Below are 15,110 nucleotides of genomic sequence, written 5' to 3' on the forward strand. Positions count from 1 at the left end.
AGCTCCTAGGGTTGAAATACCTTAGAGGACTCTGAAGTTGGAGGCATCCGCTCCCCCACCCCACCCCTGTTTGGCCTATGTGGCTCTTTCCCTTCCCCTCTTCCTCCAGTCTCCAGTAGAGGGGGAAGCAGAGGTTGGAGATGGAGTTTGAACCATTCCAGTCCACTAGGCTGAAGCTGATATTAGCCTGATGAAATCCAAGAGTTTGCCCATCACCATTCTGTTCGCACAAATAATATCTGCTTGGAAATACACATGCATGGAAATTCCCTTACAAAGGGAATATATTCAGCATCACTGACCATCAGGGAATTGCAGATCAGTACATGCTACTTGTTAGGGCGACTAATACACAAAACAGGTAAGCAATAGCAAAAGTTGGCAAGGATACAGAGAAAAGTGAATTCCTGTGTGCTGTGGATAGGTAGGTAGATAGGTTCAGCCATTGTGGAGGTTCCTAAGGAAACCTATTAGAACTACATGAGCCAGCCACACCTCTTCTGAGCCGTACACCCAAAAGGAATGGGATCACTGCCTATGAAGAGATTTATACCCTCGTGTTAATCACATTAGACAAGATGAATCTGCCAATAAGTGGGTGCACAATGAAGTTGTAAAATGCATACCCACACTTACCTACACTCCCATAATTCAGTCTCACAAAAAGGAGCCAGATTATTTGTGAGAGCATGAACGGATCCAATTAATGTTATTCTAAGCGAATTAAGCCAGATAGAGAAAGAAACACGTTGCATGATGTCCCACGCAGAACCAAAACAAAACAAACTCAAAATCTTAATGTACAGAAACAGTAAAGTGGTTAGTTGGGCTGGAAGGAATGGAGGGAATGGGAAGGCAGGGGCCAAGAGGCGTGTCCATTTTGTCACGTGGGAGAAGTAAAGGTAGAAGGTCAAGTGCAGTGTGGAGACTAGAGTTAACAGCATTACTCTCTATCAGAGATCTGCCAAGAGAGTAGATTTTTGTGAACTCTTACCAACACGCACACCCCTATGTGAGAGGGTACGGTTATGTCATTTTTCTCCATCCTCCTCATATGTAGAAACCCTGAAGCTCCCTGGCTCACACCCAGTCTGTTCCCTAGGTTTTTAGGAACAGCTTGGTTTATTGGCTAGCATGGGCAGTATCACAAGCATGTTTAACTTCTGTCTCAGAGGGCAACTCAAACACGGATGTGTTTACATTGCCCTTTGCAAGTTTTCCCACTGGCAAAGCCTTTGACATGGAACAGGAGAAATACTGAACAGAACAAATCCCAATCTCGAGGTTCCTTTCCGATAGATGATTTTGGGGAAAATGTTCTGAAGGTTGAGTCTTGGAAACCAGGGTCATCATCAAATGTGTGCTAAAGTCCATCAAGACTGCAGGTCTGAGGAATGTCCAAAAGACTTTCTTTGTTCTAGGAAGGAGTGAAGGGTGTAGATGGTAGGACTCTACCTGGAAAAATGTCCTATCACAATCTCTGAATTGAAACGTAAACTGAGGAGGACATTCCAGACCAAGAAGACAGTCCTGAGGATGTGGGACTAAGCCTGGCTATTGACTTGTTATCCTAAGGATGACAAGCTCTGGAGTGCTCATAAGAACTTCAGGCTTATTTGAACCGCTAAGCAAAATTGGTAAGGTCTCATTCCTAAAAAGGGCAAAGTTCCAATTATAAATAGAAATTCACTCAAGTTAAAAAAAAGAAAACATTGCAACTGGGTTTCACTCTTACACACACACACACACACACACACACACACACACACACACACACACACACACACACGGCATTTCCCCTTTGGTAGCAAAAGATACAGAGATAAATCTGACATAGTTAATTTATTGTGCACTATATATAGCAGCAGAAATGCCTCACCTCAAAAAGTATTTTACTTAAGCATCTTTCTTGTTGAAATCTTAAAAGCTGCCCACAGGGTTTGATTCCCCACAGTAAGTTATTTCAAACCTGTGCTGTCGTGTCTCTCCCCTCCCCATCTTCTCTCCATCAACAACTCTGTGCTCCTCCCCTTTGCCAGTTAGATGTGTTTAAGGAAAAGCCACTCGGAGTCTTACTCTGTCCCTCGGCAAACGAGGAGTGTGGTGTTAAGCAGGACTCTGGCCCATTTTGGAGCTTATCAGTATTGGAGTAAAGGGGGTCACAAATTTTGAAATCAGTCAGCAGATAAACATGACATTGAGCATAACCTGAGCCAGGCTGTTTCCGCCTCCCCCGAGGGATGAAGAAGTACATTCAGCTCGCTCACATTGTTACCACATGATCAGGGGGAAGAAATAAGTATCTTTCAGGAGCCAAATAAAATTCTTTTCAAAGTTACCATTGCATCCAGCATTTCCCCCCCCCCCTTCACGGTACTAAATTTATTTCACAATTTCAAATAGCATTAGAGGAAGGCACACGATTCTTGTGACTATCCAAATGCTGCAGCTTTTTCTCCCGAGTAAGTTAAGCATTTCTAAGACACTCTTCAGCTCATCATATGACTATGAGCATGTGGCCCTCCTCTGCCCAGGAAGCCATTTAGAACAAACTTACTTATTGGCTTTGTCCAGGCCAGGCTCACATCACTCTCTTCTGTAGCCATTCCTCTCTTCGAAATCGTCTCCTCTGACATCTGACAAGGGAGACCTCCTTGCCTCCCTGCCGGGATGGATTTTTCCATCTGGACTGGACAGCTTCAAGCAGCAGCATGGGATCTACTTTATCCATAAGGTATGGGGCAGAAATACTGTTGACAGAGGCAGGGAGGTAGGTGTAAAAACAAAAATAATATTTTCTGATGATACTAGGGGCTAACATTAGTTAAGCTTCTGTTATTTGAAAGATTTCATTATCTTTGCAACTCTTCAGAACAGCCCTAGGGAGTGGGTGTTAGAATTATAAATGAAGGTTTCCAGAAAAGGAAGCTGAGGCTTGGGGGGGGGGGGAATCATACAACTTGTTCAAGGTAATAGCTGCTAGAGCCAGGATTGAAGTCTAGGCTATTAGCCTTGTACAACCTACACTTCTGACCGCTGTCCATAAAGACTTAGCCGTGTATTCCAATATTGCCGCCATCTGCATCCTCCCCGCCTTTCTCAAGAGAAAAGCATGGTGTGTTTTCGTCTCTCTGATTATGGCATGTGTGAACTATAATGCAGGCTGAATACATGCAGTAATGCATGAGCCCCAGGGAAGAGAAAAACCTTTCATAAAAATTCTAACCAGTATTGTCATGTAATTTGTAACTGATTAGTTGTCCTAACCAGAATGTAATCTGAGTCTTCCCAGTCAGAGGGTCCATTGCACAGGCCATTGCAGTGATAGCTAAGGGGTTTCATCATCATCATCATTATTATTATTGCTACTGCTGTTTATACTGTGTATGTGTACACGTGTACATTTGCGTGTGTGAATGCTGGTGCACACATACCTCAGCGTGTGTGTGGAGGTCAGAGGTCAAGCTTGGGTGTTGGCCGGCACCTTCCACCTTGGTGGAGACAAGATGTCTTCACAACATGAGTTTTCAGGAACTTCCAGAGATTTCAGCATCTTTGACTCTCATCTCTGCACAGGAGCTCTGAGATTACAGACACTTGTACCATTCATCCAGCTTTTACACAGGTTCTCAGAATTTGAACTCGGGCCTTGGTGCCCCTGAGGCAAACACTTTTTACCCATTGAGCTAGCTCCCCCGTTTTGCATCCAAAGTTTAAAAGTTTTGCTTAAGCTTCCCCATTTGTCACTTTCTGTTTATATATTTTTTGTTGTTGTTGCCTCACAAGCAAAGTCTCCTCTCCCTCCCCTCTTCGTAGTTCCTCCCCCCAGTCCTCCAGTCCCCTTGCCACCCTCCAAGCCCAACCACTCCTCCTCCACTGTTCCTCGTCGGATACAGGTGGGCCTCCCACGGGTATCAGCCAGCCATGATATTTCAAGTTGCAGTGAGACTAGGCATCTCCTATTCTATTAAGATTGGGTGAGGCAATCTGGTAGGAGGAAAGGGTCCCAAAAGCAGACAACACTGTCAGAGACAGCCCCTGCTCTCACTGTTACAAGTCTCACAGGACGACCGTTACACAACTGTAACATAGATGCAGAAGGACTAGATTAGCCCCATGCAGACTCCCCAGTTACTGGTTCAGCCTCTATGTGACTCTATGTGTCTAGGTTGGTTGGTTCTGTGGGACCTCTGTGGTGTGGTTGCCACCGCTGGCTCCTACAATCCTTCCTCTCCCTCTTCTGCAGGATTTCCTGAGCTCCTCCTAATGTTTGGTTGTTGGTCTCTGCATCTCTTGCTGGATGAAGCCTTTCTGATGACAGTTGGGCTAGGCACAATCTAGGAGTGTAGCAGTATAGGAATCATTTCATTGACTTTTTTTGCCACTCATACTTGGTTCCATCTTATGTCTCTGGGGTATATTCCCTCTGGGTCCTGACTCTGGGATGTGGGGAAGCTCCCTCTCAGGATATGGCTCTGCAGTGTAGGTCGCTCACACAGTTTCTGTGCCATTTTCACCCTAGCGCATCTGTAGGCAGGGTAGGTCAAAGAGTTTGTGCCTAGGTTGGTGTACCAGTCTTTCTCTTGGAAGTCTTGCTGGTTACAGGAAACGGCTGGTCAGGCCCCATATCTCCTATTGCTAGGGATTCCTGGGAGCTTCCATTGTTGTGGGTTTCTAGCTCTTCCCAGAGATGCCCTGAGATTCCAGTTGTCTCTGCCAGTATTCTCTTCCTCCATTCTCCCCCATCTGATCCCTACTGTACCCACCCTGATTTCCCCTCCCCCCCCATCCACTGAGAGATTCATGCATCCTGGTTTGTCTTTTTGAGTACTTCAGCTGACTAATAGGAATTCCGAATAAGGGGGATCTAGATCACTCTTTTATTTTAGGTTAAGAGCTGATAAAGATTTTGGAGCGGTTTCCAGAAAGATAACCAGCATCCGGAAGTTGCCCTATCTGGATACACGCGTTGGTTTTAATTTGTCTCATGATCTTCAGTTTTCTGTCTGATGCCAAAGAAGCAAGTGATTAATTTTCCATGAAGAGTGACTTATGTTTTGTTGCTTAATTCTGGGCTTTATGAAGGAAAATGGATATCAAACAAATTAAGGTGTCCTTTCAGGCCCTTGGGTCAGTAACTTATGCTACTATCACCAAGATTTTATTTTTAGTTATTTACTATTTCTGAAAAGGTTTACTTACATTTTTATGTTTGTGGGTGCACACTTGAGTGTATGCACATGTATCACACGCATGCATGCAGGGTTCAGAGGAGCTCCGCTGGAGCCGAAGGTCCAGGTAGTGGCCAGCTGCCATCTGGGTGCTCAGAACCAAGTCGCAGCTCTTTGCTCCTAAGCACCGAGCCACTCCTCCTGCTCCCACTAACACTTTTAATGTGTCAAGTGATCAATGGGTATGTCTTTATGATGGCACTATGGATGCTTCTGGAGTATTAATTTGAACACCTCAATAATCACATTCTCAAGAGTAATTAGCTTCAGTTATTGAGTGATGATGGAGGTATCTCCCAGGATGGGGGATTTTTATTAGTGTAGACCTCTCTGAGATGTGGAAGACACAGGTGGCCAGCAGGTACCTACTCTCCTGACCAAGGCACTGTTGTGCATTTGGCTTCTCTTTTTCTCTCTGGGCTGAGTAGAGACCCCACGGCAATTTCTATTTCTCCTTTTCCATCCTCTTGGTTTTGGGAAGATGGCTTCCTCTGTCCCTTACCATGGATGCATCAAAGGGAGGAAAACACTGGGAGCTACTGGTGAAATTTTTCTTTCCTTTGCTATAGACACTGCCTCAGCACTCACCCCCTGCCTTAGCCATGACTTAGGTGACACTGAGCAAGCTTGTCCTGAAAGTTGGGGTGACACAACTGCCCCTGCAGAGTCCGCTGGACTACCCTGAGCAGAGTCTAACTCCAAGTGAGACCCCCTTGCATAAGATCTGACCACTTCCTTTTTTGAGCTCCAGGTCCCTCAGCTTCTGGTCCCTACCTCTTTAAACACAGCCTACATAAGATGACTAAACATCCTCACACCATGCTGTTTTTAACGTGTTAATTTATCTGGCAAAGGGAAAGGGAAACCTCCACTAGCTTCGAAGACTGAAATCAAAATCAAATTTCTCATGCTGGTGTTCAAGGTCTTAGATAATCTCACCTCAGCCTGTGGCTTGGATGGATGACCCTTTCTTGTAGTGTCAACCACCCATAGGCCAACAAGCACCCTTGTGGTTCTGATAAAGGTATCCAGAGGACATTTGGAGAACAATGCTTTGGTATTATTTAGCACACTATACCTATTGCAGGCATAGCATGCTTTAGTATAGTTATTTCTCTAAACCTGTTACTGTGAGGTAAAAACTGAAGTGTGTGTGTGTGTGTGTGTGTGTGTGTGTGTGTGTGTGTATAGAAGAGTTAGCACACTAGGTCTGAGGTTCTTGCCCTTTGGAATACTTGTTTGCAAGACTGGGCCAGGGTTAGTAACTGGGGACTTGGTCCCTGGAGTGCTTGGGGTTGACAGTTAGCTACCCTGTGGTTCACTGTGCATCAACTCTTATACAAACCAAGTTGTGCTTAAACAGCTGATTTCTTTCTGGGAGTCTGGGATTGTTTTAAATGCCTGTGTGAGTAGCTCCTTTAAAAGTCCATGGCACTAATTCTTAAAGAACTGGACTGAAACATCGTTCACAAGTCACCACGTTTAGTGGCTGGCATTTGTGGTCCCTCACAGGAGAGAAGAGCAGCAATAAGTCTGCACAAGGGACCCTGCCTACGCTGCCTGTGTTCCTCCCCATTAGGAGCTGCTTACTTTGGTTTTCAGAAGCTTCTCAAACAGCATAGGTACTTAGCGCGCATTTGCAGACTTTTGTTTCTTTACTATTTTCTTTTTATTTTGGCACCCTTATACTGCAGCTAAATCAGGCCAATACCTGTCATGGATACAAACTTTGAAATCCTCTTTTACAGCCCTAGGTCTGGTTTTGCTCTTTGGGTGTATGAATGTGTGTGTGTGTGTGTGTGTGTGTGTGTGTGTGTGTGTGTGTGTGTGCGCGCGCGCGCGCAGGCATGCGCGTGTGTGTTTCCTTACATTTGAAACAAGGCTGGACCTTGCCAGATTTTGGAGGCTTTTGTGATGCAGAATCAAGGGAAAGATCCAGGCCTGAAGTCTGAGGGGCGGGGCTAGGAAAGGATGCTTTGGTGAAGGGTGTGAAAGAGAAAGGGGCCCGGAGAGGCCATGATGTGACAGTGCCTGAAAGCCAGGCTGCTTTATGGATTGCCACTGTGGACAAGGGCCACTGTCACAATTTCTGGGGACTGCCAGAGAGGATTTGTTGCTTTGAAACTACTTCTTGGTAGCGGAGTTGTTTTTCTTTGATAAAAAGCACAACTTGTGGTTCACGGCGTAGGTTTAAGGTGTTTGTTGATTTTATTTGATGATATAGTTCTAGATTTAGTGTGCATAAATCTTTGGTAAAGTTTTGATGAAAAGGGGTAGGCAATGAAATTCAGCTGTAGAATGCACACTTACCATGCTTTGGGTTCAGTCTATTAGCATACATGCATGCACGCTCTCTCTCTCACACACAAAGATCTAAAACAACAACAAAAACCAACCCAAAACTTGAGAAAAAGTGTGTGAGTGCACATGCAATAGGCTTAGTAGCAGACATCTGAAACCACTGAGCCATCTTGCCAGCTCCACAGATACTTTTTTTTTTTTTTTTTTTTTTTTTGAGAGAGGGTTTCTGTGTGCAACAGCCCTGGCTGTCCCAGAACTTGCTTTGTAGACCAGGGTGGTCTCGAACTCACAAGCTCCACCTGACTCTGCCTCCCAAATACTGGGACTAAAGGCGTGTGTCACCACACCCAGCTACATACACAATCCTTGGTGATAATACATTGCTTTGTTCCCATGCATTTACTGAATGCTTGTTACAGATAAAGCACCAGATGCAAGAGTGAGACCCTGCCCACAGCACAGGGGACTGACTAGCACATGCAAATTTATGATGTCTGGGGCAGAATAGAGGACCCTGGGGTTCCTCTCTCAAGCCTCCTGGGGACTGCTCCCCCACTACATTTGTCCTGCGGCTCAGAGCCTTGATTTCACTGATCTATTCATGTGGAGGTGCTGATGAAGCCTGTGTAATTCATTTTTCTCCTTTTGTAATTATTAATTTCAGCTGTTGGATTTTTTCTACCTTGCTTTAGCCGCTGGTTTTCTTGATTTCTCTAGAATTAATTAGCATCAATAACAGATTAATTTTTGCAAATTCATTACCACTTAACAACAGGGAAATACTATCCATCATCCATTAGCAAAGGAAGGTTATGCATTAGCATAATTGGCATCCATTTCACAGAGTCCTAGGAGTTCACATTATATACTTTCTGACACCCAGCTCACACTGTGGTTTCCCTTAGGTCACATACCTAGTTGATGCTATAATTGCCATGATTTTGCAATTCCTACTATTGTGAGTATAATTATTTGTATCCTCTGCCAGTCTTTCTGATACAGAGTGTAAGTTTATTGAGTGTAGACATTTGTGTCTTTATTTTTGACCCCTAATGAATAGCATATTGCTTAGGGATGAAAAGATCTGTTGGATAAATGATTAGATGAGATATTAGCAGAGTTTCCAGAGAAACAGAACCAATGGGAAATATATAGATGTGCGAGAGGAATTCACTCACATGCTGATGGAGGTTGAGAATTCTTACAACATGTTGTCTACAAGTTGAAGAGCCAGGAAAGCTGGTGGTAGAATCCAGGCAAAGTCTGAAGGCCTTGGGAACCAGGGGAGGGAATGTTATAACACCATACTGATGCCACAGACCTGAGAAACCAGTGGACTACTGGTTGAAATCCAGAGATTTGAAGGCTTAAGAACCAGAGTTTCAAAGTCCAAGGACTTTTAGAAGAAGGACACCTCAGCCTAAGGTCCCGTGTGAAGATGGACACCTCAGCCTAAGGTCCTGTGTGAATGGACACCTCAGCCTAAGGTCCTGTGTGAATGGACACCTCAGCCTAAGGTCCTGTGTGAAGATGGACACCTCAGCCTAAGGTCCTGTGTGAATGGACACCTCAGCCTAAGGTCCTGTGTGAATGGACACCTCAGCCTAAGGTCCTGTGTGAATGGACACAGCCTAAGGTCCTCCATTCTGGAAATGGTAGAGGTCTTTTTTATTCTCTTTGTTTACTCTTAGCTGAGGAGTGGATTGAATGAGGATTTCTCCACTTCTTTATTTGCTGTGTTGATTTCAATGCTGATCTTTTCCAGACACACCCTCATAGACACACCTGAGTCTGAGTTTCCCTTAGACCCACTCAGCTGACATGTGAATTGATTACTACTATTGATAGTAATGACAAAGGATAAAACAAAAATTCTAGGGTTCCCACTTGGATCAACATGAATTTTTTTTCCCCACATTGTAACATATAAGTAAGATGTTTTCATTATATATGGGACATATTATGTTTGAGTTACTTTGCTAGGTCTATATTAAATATAACTAAGCAGGTGTTGGTGGTGGCAAACACCTTTAATCCCAGAACTCAGGAGGTAGAGGCAGGCACATTCTCTGAGTTTGAAGCCAGCTTGTTCTACAGAGTGAGTTCCAGGACAGCCAGGGCTACACAGAGAAACCCTGCCTCAAACAAAACCAAACAATAAAACCCACAACAGAAGTGTTTATTTGTTCAAATTCAATTAAGACTAAGTGCCTGTCCTGAAGACTATAAGATAGATATTCTAGTGACTGTAATATAAGTAGGATTTGAATGTTTTCATGGAGATAAAATATGGTTAAAGAAAGTCAGACAATGGAAGTAAGTTCCATAGATGAGGTGGTTTTTGGTTTGAACGTTGGGTGGGATCATCTGAAGGGAAATCACATGGTGAGTCAGGCCCAGGAGAGATTTTTAACAGCTCAGCAACAAGGAAGGTAACATGTCAATCACAGGGTGAGAGCAGACGTGGGGAGATGACAGTGTGACTGTGTTGGAGAATGACAGGACACAGAAAGTGCAAGACTGAGTACAGCCAAAGACAATGCCATCAGCAACACACATTCTGTACTTACTACGGCCTATTCAAAATTTTCATATGCACATTCATGTCATTCATCAGTGAGCCCCTAGAGCACAGGACTTACCTTCTTCTGCAAAAAAGGCATGGCAGATGCTTCCTCAGTGAGCGTTAACAGAGCGATGACACCTTAGCAGAAACAGTCCATTGATGCTTCTTCTTGGACATGCTGGGATGTGGGGTTGTGGCCTAATTGTTTTTGGAGGACATTTCAAAGAATAAACAGCAGAAAAAGCTGGAAAAATAATTATGGTTTGATGTGTAAGGGAAGGGATGCTGAGGAGTAGAAACGATTAGGTTGGATACAGAGAGAACCCAGGCACTCTATCCCTCCAGATTTCAGATGGGATTGGAGAGAAAAAATAATCCTCCTCACACCCATCAGTTGTCACTATGATATGGAACAAGCCCACACAGAATGAGGACTGGATTTGCTCTCTGAAGCCAAGGGGAACCAGGCATGATGGCACAGGCCCATAGTTTTAGCACTTGGGTGGCTAAGACAGGAAGATTAGGAGTTCAAGACCAATCTGGGTTTCACAGTGAGACTTCTCTCAAAGCAATCACAATGCTAGAGGAAGAGAAGTTGCACAAATTGGCAGCCATAGAACAAGGCTGGTTTGTGGTTTCTGTCTTGCCTCAGTTTCTCCTTGAGTACAATAAGGTTTATAATAGTTATAATAAATAATTGCACATATAAGCATGCACTCTCAGAGCAAAGCTTAAATGTAGTGAGACCTTCATAAGCATCCATTCTTATTCAAATCCTGGAGAACCAACCATCTTATCTATATTAGTCCTATTACTTAGCAATTGTGTAGATGGGGATTATCTTCATCCCATTAGAGAAAACGGAGCCAAGACAGATTTCATAACTTATCAGATGCCCATAGCTACTAAGAGATAAATAAAGCTAACCCCAAGATAGAGTCTTACCCCATCATTTGGCCCTAGGCTTATGTACTTTCCACTATAACACATCCCCCTGAGTACAAGGGCGAGGCCACTTGCTGAGCAAGTTAAATATGGTCAGTAGGTGCTAAGGGGCATGGCAGAAAGGCAACACTGGAAGGATGTACACTGCTAGGAAACCTCACCTGGCAGCCTTGGGGAACGTCCAGGGACGTAGAGCATCCTAGCACAGAGGGGTTGGATGAGCTCAATGTGTGGCTGCCACAAACCAGGTAGCAGAGATGGCCTATGAACAGCCTTAGAGGACACAACTCAGGGACTGAGGGACTCCAGCCAAGCACTCTGCAGCCACAACAGGAAGTTGGAAAGGGAGCTCTCTTTGTTCCCTTCAAGAAAAGTACCTTCAGTGGCCTTGCCACTTGCCCTAGAGAGCGGCATCCCAGCACCAGAGTGGGCCATTTCCTTAGGTGGTGACAGTTTGGCTTCACAGCGGTCAGTCCCACTCTGTCACTCTTCTTTATGGCAGAGGTATGGGCACTTCCCACCCCACCCCTCCCCTCCCCACCCCACCGCACCGCACCCCCCCAGGATAGGAGGGTTGCATGAATAATTTAAGGGGAGGGTTACACCTTACTGTGTTTCACATCCAGGACAACTGTGGTGATGGTGGGAACTTTGGAAGCCAGAAGTATCAGTTCTGTCGACTTCCTGGTTTCTGTTTTGGAGCACCGAGTGTTGCTTTTCATTCCAGTGTGATCTAGCAGCATACACAAAGCTGAGAATTCTCGTGGAGTTGGTTTGCCATGGGGATAAAGTAAGTTCATGTTTCGGGGTGTCTGTCCCAGAGTGTGCCTTTCAGGGTTTTTGTTTTGTTTTGTTTTTTTGTTTGTTTGTTTTAAATATTAGGAGTGAAATGAGGAGAGCTTTTACTATTATGCTTCAGGTCCAAGTCCCAAGTCTTTAGTACATATTTCCATGAACCTGAATTTCAAAATATGCTTCTCAGGTTAAGATCTTGGCCAGGTCTTGAGATAGTAGTGGCTTTTTTGGACAGTTGCTAGGGATATTACACATGAGTTATCACCTGTAGTTTTCTTGTCGAAATGTCACTGTGCCTGCCCATGGGAAGATGAGGGAGGGGAGGGCTCTTCAGTGTTTTTTCTCCAACCTGTCCCTTCTTCTCACCCCTTTTTTCCCCCTCTATAGTTTAAAGTGTTTTTGGGTTCTTGATGTCATTTGCTTCCTTCACAGCTCATTGAGAGGTGGGTGTTCTATTTTCCTCTTTATAGATGGTGAAACAGATTTTAGTGACTTAGCCTAGATCCTGTAGTTAATGGCATCATGATAACAAGTCTCTAGTGTTCCATCCTCAGATGTCTTATGTTTTCTTCTCCCCATACCACATGGATTTTCTAGTAAGTTGTTGGCAGTAAGCAAGTCAGATTTCTATGCAATTGAATTTTGTACCCAGATGAACAAAATCAAGTTGGCATGAAGATCCTTTGCCATAGAAGCCTTTTCTTCCTTCCTTCCTTCCTTCCTTCCTTCCTTCCTTCCTTCCTTCCTTCCTTCCTTCTTGCATTAACTGCAATCATGGGGAAAAAACTAAAATGTCAGATGTGGACCCAGCCATGTTCCATGCTGTTTTTGGTGGTACACACGTTCTACTGGAGGTCAAGACACATTCATGTTACCCAGTCATTGTAAGGCAAATAAAGGTTGGGGGGGGGGCGTCAGTTGGGAGCTGTATCAACATGAGTATGGAGCCAAGAAAAAGGGGTCAGAATCAAGTGGTTGCTTAGAAGAAGTCAATGGTGGAACTCTCCTTACTAGAAATCCGGGACCATGGCTGCTGCCGTGTTTCACAAGTTTATGAAGAGCCCTGCTGCGTTAGGACTCTGGAGAGGACCCTCATGTTCTAGAGCAGGTCTCAGGATCAGACATACAGCAGTAAGCTCTAAGGTCCTTCTGTGTCAGGGCCGGAGACCAGCAGGTGCTTGCTGGGCACGTGTGTGAGCAGTCCCCAGCATCAGCGGTGGGTTCTTCCTGTGCCAAGCCCCTCCCTCCACTTCCCTAAAGCAGAAGTGATGGGTGGTGCTGAGCTGGGTGTTGGCCTTAGACCACAGCCCACAGGCTGTTAGTCTCAGTTGCTGTTAGAGCCTTTGTCTTTCTGGACTTAAAAGAGGAGTAGATGAGGGGGGAAATGAAATGTTAGGGAAGCGAGGGATGGGCAGACATGGCCACAGCCAGCAGAAGTCTCATTCTAGAGTGTGCATCACAGAGGATTTTGAGATTTGCTACCTCCGAAAGAAGAGGGTTAAACATTAGCTAGTTCTCACTGCCTTTATTACTGAAGCTCTAGTCAGTCCTGGAAATGCACATTTTAAGTCAAATTCTGTTGTCAATAGTTCATGTGGGGAAAACAATGTGTGAATGTATCGTTGATCCCCTAGGATTACAAATCTCGAGATAACATGATCTTCAAATTTCAAAATAACAAACATCAAGAACCAAGGAGTCTTAGATTTGGGCTTGGCTATGGTCTAGATGCGGTGGTTAAGATTCCACATAACTGGCCAACCTTAGAACAACCACTGACGGAAATCGAGTGCTTAGGACACCAATGAGGACTCGGAGATCAAGGATAAAAAAACAGAGGCAAGAAAGGGCATGTGTTTTCAGTAATCAGAGGCAAAAAAGGCATCCTGGCCCAGCACCCATGTAGGGTGAGCATCTCTGCACATGACCCCCAAATGAGCTATGCAGTGTTTATTGTATTTTATTATTTTTAGAGGCTGGTGGTGGAATGTTTGTAAATTGACTTTTCTTTTTTTCTTTTCTTTTTCTTAAACACAAGGGAATCTCATCACTTAAAAGACTCTCATGGGAATTACCCTTTAACAGCAAGGAATTATTTCAGGGAGTAGATGCTCTTTTAGTGACTGGCTTTGAACTTCTGGATTTTAAAGAATTTCCTGACAGCAGGGGCCAACATTTTGCCCTTTTCCTGATTCTGGAATGTTTTCTCTTTTTGAGACAAGGTCCTCCTCCATATGCCAGGCTGGGCTTGAATTTAACAATCCTCTTGCCTCTTCCTCTAGAGTGCTGAGATTTCCGGATGCACTACAACACCCAAATTTGGATTGTTTCCCCTGCTAAATGTTTTGCTGAAAAATTCATAACTGCAGTTAGTAACTATTTTCCAGTTGTTCTTATTTCAGATATATTGAAAGATGGGACAGGGGTGCTATTTTATATGCAGAATTTAAAGAAAAGCACAGCGTTATTTTCTTCAAGGTTCTGTGCTTTTTCAGGGCAAGGCTTGTCTAATAACACTTTTGGGTATCGTTAGCAAAGGAAAACCTTTCCTACAGAGGTGCTCAGCCACCAAGCCTGGCGTTTAGAAGATGAACATTATTCTTTTTGCGAAGTTCGCTGGGAGCTCAGTCATGTACACCATGAAAATAATTGGTGTGTTTTAGCTCGCCTTGTGCCAGATTTCATGCTTGTTGAGAGGTGATTGGACTCAAACCAGCACATTTAAAGGTCAACTGGTCGTTCTGAAACTGCAGAGCGTTAACTCTTCCATTTTCCAGGGCTTTAACCAAATGGCCATGTTAGGAAGGGGCAGGGTACACTTTTGGAGCGTTTTGTTCTTGAACTATTTTTTTTTCTGAGGTTCTCTGGGCTCCCTGTGGCCACACAGGATCTGAGAAGTGAGGTTTCCACTGGCGTTTAGAATGACTAGGAAGAGCAGGGCCGAGTTTTTCCATAGTTACTACATTCCGACGGGGCTCTAATGTGGCTCATCATGGGCTTGGAGTCCTATCCCACTTTTAGGAGAGCTTCAAGTTGTTTTTTAAAAGAAAGAAACAACAACAGAAAACCAAAACCTCCGGTTTTCCCACCTTCGTGCAGCCTTTTAAGTTCCTTAAAGACCTCGATGGGGGAACTCTCAAGTATCCAATATCAAACCCAGCTGCTTGACAGTAGCTCTGGGGTGCTGTTTCCCGGTTTTGATGGTTTGTCTTAACTCCGCTGCTGGGATACCTGGGATCACGTTGTTGATTTCCAGAATATCTTTCCTCTCC

The sequence above is a fragment of the Phodopus roborovskii genome, unplaced genomic scaffold (assembly GCF_943737965.1).
Source record: "Phodopus roborovskii unplaced genomic scaffold, PHOROB, whole genome shotgun sequence".
Taxonomy (NCBI): Eukaryota; Metazoa; Chordata; class Mammalia; order Rodentia; family Cricetidae; genus Phodopus; species Phodopus roborovskii.